Below are 5407 nucleotides of genomic sequence, written 5' to 3'. Positions count from 1 at the left end.
GACTTGGACCAAACATGACGTCGTCGTAGCGCTTAGAATTGTGGGTAGTGTTGTTTAATAAAATAACTTTTTGAAAAATAACAAGACAAATTATTATTATTTTATTATCATTATTATATATATTTTTTATCAGTACGGGCCCATAGAGGATGGCCAGTCCGTCACTGGGCTACAGTCAGAATGATAATATTAGACAATATTTCTACTATTAGTAGGAATAATAAAAACACTACAATGAAAGCAGTGTTTTCTACGACTAGCTAGCTCAGAAGACATCTTCACTGTAACACGACAAGACATTTTGGTTTTAGATCAACAACCCACAGGTCATTTTAAAACAGGACGTATTTAGTCATACGTTTGAGAAATAATCTTTAATTCACATGTGATCTGTGATAGAAGCTGCAGAATGTCACAAGTGCAGGGACTGCAAACCTCTTAGCTAGCTAGTCAATTTAAAGAGTAGCTAGCTAGCTATAGAAGTTACTTCTATACTCATTGGTCAAATTAAAGTGTCCTCGAGTGCAAGGAAACACTACACACGCAGTCAATTTTGTGCACATGCAATTTAGGCAACAGTAATGCAACATTTAATAATTAAAATTGTTTTGTGCAAGAGACAAAATGCATTTGCATCTCCTGCATATCAGACAGCATAGCTATCTGATAGCTGGAGTATAACTGATAAAAAAAAAAAAAGATTTACTTGACAGAAACGTGAGGAAAGTAAATGTACTCTTACTTAACAGAAACAGTTGAGTAAAAAAGTAGTTTCAGCTCTGCTGTAAAGTGCGACTTACCTCTCCAAAGGATTGTGTTGAAAGGTAGGCTACTGGACGATCAGTGTTCTAGTTCTGTTGTTTTGTTTTGTTTTGTTTTTGATTTTAAATAAAAGCAGAGGTTGAGTCTACCGTTGCGCAAAGTCTACGTTCAGTTACGCGTTCTGATAGCTGCAAGCACCTGTTAAAGTAACAGTTTATCTAATTTGCTCTATCACGGATGCCTGGTGTCTGTCTTCCTCTACCCCCACCCCCGGTGGTCTCTTTCATCCCCGTCCACACCTCTCTCACATTTATTGTTCTCCGTGGGATTCCCCTGCAGCATGCATATCATGATAGCCCAGGTTCTCCTGAAAGAAATGATGTATATAACTTGATTGTGCATACAAGGGTTGAGGTTCTACAAGCACTACAGGCAGACCAGGCGAACCAAAGATGGGGGGAAATGGCTTAGACCTTAGAGCAGCCAACGTCAACTGGCGGCCCGCTGGCCACATCCGGCCCGCCAAAGCCTTTAGTCTGGCCCGCAGAGTAATCAGGAATTCACAAAATGTAAAGAGAAAAAAAAAATATTATATTATTATTATATTTATCATTTCAAGCATTTAGAGCAAAAACCCAGCCCTCCTGTATTTACATCTCTATTCACATGCCGGGATTCTCTACAGCGATACCCGAGCTCCACACACACGGCTGAGCCGAGATGTGTGTGCGTTAAAACACACACATGGCTGAGCCGAGATGTGTGTGCGTTAAAACACACACATGGCCGAGATGTGTGTGCGTTAAAACACACACTTCGCGCTGTCTCTTTTCTGTAAATAGGCTACAATACTTATCAATGCACTCACCTGTCTAGACCGGCATAAACATGTAGAAAGCGATATTTAAATCTGCTCAGTCCACCGCGCTGTTTTACGCAAACACAGCTCTACTCTGCAAATAGCGAATGTTTACAAACAAGCTGAAACAAAAGCTGTCGGTGTTTAGTCTAACTGTTTATCTTAGTTTGCCGGTGTTCTGTCGATTTATGCTACCTATCGAGATGTGCTACTTAGCGGTTCTGCGCATGCGCACGACCCACAAGCATGGTCTGATTCCCCGCCCATAAATCTATGCAACCTTGCGGTCGGACATACGGCCGATACTGTGGTTAATAGAGTAATATCTAATAAATAATTTATTCATTGTACCTTTTGATAGGGTATATTTGTCTATCAGAATACGCTACCACTGAAATATTCAATAAATATAATTTAATAGAATATCAAAATATGCTCCTTATCTCCTGACAGTGCACATGGAGTGAGTAGTGGTGCAATATATAATGATTCTGTTGGGGGAGCATTATTTGATAGGGTATATTTGTCTATCAGAATATGCTACCACTGAAATATTCAATAAAGATATAATGGAGTATCAAAATATTCTCAAATAAACATAAGATGTCAATACTGTTAGAGTTATACCTCTATGGGATTCAGCCTGCCTGCACATTTGGAAATATGCAGGCAAATATATCACATAAAGAAGCACATTTTGATATGGTAGCGCGACTCGATAGACTCTACTATCGATTTATGCTACGGTAGCATTTTTCGACAAGGCAGCATAGATCGTCAGAACACCGGGAATCTGGAAATTTGGACAAATTCTTGTAAACCTCACTGTTGGCTGAACAAACCAAACTCCGCTGGAGCGGTAAATCTATGGAGGTATTATAAGTGGCTACTTAATATGCACGTGAATGACGCGATCGTTATGTTCGAGTTCTTCATGCTTGATGAAGATGATGCTGGTTGTATTATTTTGCAACAGCATCTTTCATTGTAAATGGGGCATACATGACGAGTGCATAGTCATTCATCATTAAAGCAGGGCTTTTGGCTTTTCCACCTCAACTTTTCCCTTCAGCGTCTTTGACAGTGACATGTTTACCTGACAACAGCCGTTTCTTTCTGCAAGCATTTTCCACCAATCAGGACGCTGCATACTACAATATGTTTCCATAATCACAGACTTTAACCATCACTCCTCAGTGAACTGCCTCCTAGTCTGAGATCATTTTCTTGTTAAAGAGCCAGTTATCATTATGGAGTTTCCATGTTTTTTAGGAGTTTGCTCACACTAATACATGTAAAAGAAAAAAAAAGAATAGCATTAATTCAGTAGAAAGTGAAAATTTCAAACAAGAATAGGCGTATTAGGCAGCCTGGATGCCAGCCGAATTTAGCCCCGCCCACAAAATTCGAGGTCGGGAAGTTCACATTCTGACTAGAATCTGAGTATGACCATGTCAGGCTACGTATTAGGTATAAATTCATTTTATTTTCTTTATTTGAAAGTCAATTCTGGCCCTTGAAAAAATAAACTTGATGACCCCTGCCTTAGAGGGTTAAGTACTGTAGTACAAATTTGAGGTATACTTTACTTGAGTATTTTCTTCTCATGTCACTTCCTACATCTCCTCCACTAAATTAAAAAATATATATACTGTAATTTTTACCCTACTTTTTTAACTCATCAGAAGATCCAGAAATCTTACAAATTTGAAATTATGTTTGATGATAATAAAATTAAAGGCACCAAAGAATTTTATATAGTTGATACAGTATATACAGTATGTTTTATATATTATATATATATATATATATATATATATATATATATATATATATATATATATATATATATATATATATATGCACAGAAGGGACAGAGGAAGAGTAAAATAAAAAGCTTAAAGGATTTGCACAGTAGTGAAAAAAAAATTTATAAAAAAAGGTGAAAATAAAAGGCAGGTGCATAAATGTTTGGTTTCATGCAAATTAATGCTGAAAAATGCAAATCTAAAAACTGAAAAGTTGTGTCTGTAAACAACAGAGAAACAAGAAACTTCCAGTTCTCCTATGACTTTGTAAGCTGCAACTTTTACCAAGTCTTTGAATCATTTCATCGCTATAATTACAATTAACATGCCCCTTTCTCGATATGCAGTTGAGGTCAAAATATAAGTGGACAAAAATGTCATAGTGTATTACTATTCGTAGGGAGCACACCATCCTCACCAGAGTAGCTCCATAGATGTTTCTTCTTCAAAGTTTAAATGAAAATTACACCCTTCCTTCCAGAACACACAGATCTGCTTTTCATGTAATAAATTACATTAATAATAACTGCATCAGTAGCTCTTCAAGGACATTTTAAGAACAATGTAAGCTTTATCAACACTGTGTTGGGAAGTTGATCTGATCTGATCCATCAGGCTGCACTGTGTGCAATTTGAACACAAGATGGAGCTCTATTCTCAGTAAAGATGTGTACATGTGAAAGGCATGAGAAATATACAGAAACAAAGCACACAGATCTTTCAGATGCAAAAATGTAATCTGTTACAAAGCCTTAACCCTAAACATTCTTTATTAAGAGCCATAGAGAAAGTGACTACAATAGTGAAGTAATCTTGAAATTTGGGATGCTTATAAGAAGTTGGTGTCAGTTATCATCAGTGTTGTTTTTGTCACTTATTCTGTAGTTTTTCTAACACATGTGACTCAATAGTCCTCAGTTGTGTCCTAATATACGTCAGAGTAAGAACATATGATAAAAGAAGTTGTCATTATGACATTTTACTTTATTTTAATACATTTCATATGTAAATTAATGAGTAATGTCAAATAGTTATAGTGATTAGGCTAATAATGTTACTAAATGTGAACGTATATGGCATTCTGTCCCATAGAAAACTATTTTCATTTATAATTTGACAGGTCTCAGGAGGACTAGTCCAACAAGCAACATATTGTATTTGATCCTATTATATCATGTATATTCTGTATGTGTGCTGTATATTTGATATTTTGCTGCTGAAACACTGTATTTTCCCATTTTTGGGATCAATAAAAATCTATCTATCTATCTATCTATCTATCTATCTATCTATCTATCTGTCTATCTATCTATCTATCTATCTATCTATCTATCTATCTATCTATCTATCTATCTGTCTATCTATCTATCTATCTATCGGTCTATCTATCGGTCTATCTATCTATCTATCTATCTATCTATCTATCTATCTATCTATCTATCTATCTATATATCTAGCTAACAAGAGTTTACAATATTTTCTATCAGGTAGACTTAAATGCAGACCTCGAAATTAATTTAAATAAAGGTAATTGCAATGTAAATGTAAATCTACAGTGGCTGGACTGTTGGTAATGAAAACAAGAAGAATGTAAAAAGAGATTGTCTATTATTGTGTATTAGGCTATTATGTGAATTCAGCTGAGTATTGATCGGACCTCATATATAGTTTAGCTTTTATAAATAAAATATGAAATACATATTAAATAAAATCCTTGCTATGTCTATGTTGTCAAATCTCCAAAATTGATTCAAGATTCAATCAGTCAGAAAAAGTAGGCTAAGTATCTAAAACTCCACGTAGTCCACCTTAACACCAAAAAAATATCAGACGACTTTAAAAATGAAAACTGAGGGGGCTCGGCCGAGTGACGTCTCTCCCGCTGATTTGTTGTATTTTCGAGGTATGCGGGTATGCAAATGAGCGAGGTAGACTCGTGGAAACGAGTATGTGACGTCAGTTCCCCTATTCGCAGAGA

The sequence above is a fragment of the Perca flavescens genome, chromosome 5 (genome assembly GCF_004354835.1).
Source record: "Perca flavescens isolate YP-PL-M2 chromosome 5, PFLA_1.0, whole genome shotgun sequence".
Lineage (NCBI taxonomy): Eukaryota > Metazoa > Chordata > Actinopteri > Perciformes > Percidae > Perca > Perca flavescens.
The sequence above is the reverse complement of the archived record's forward strand: the minus strand, read 5'-3'. Positions refer to the sequence as shown.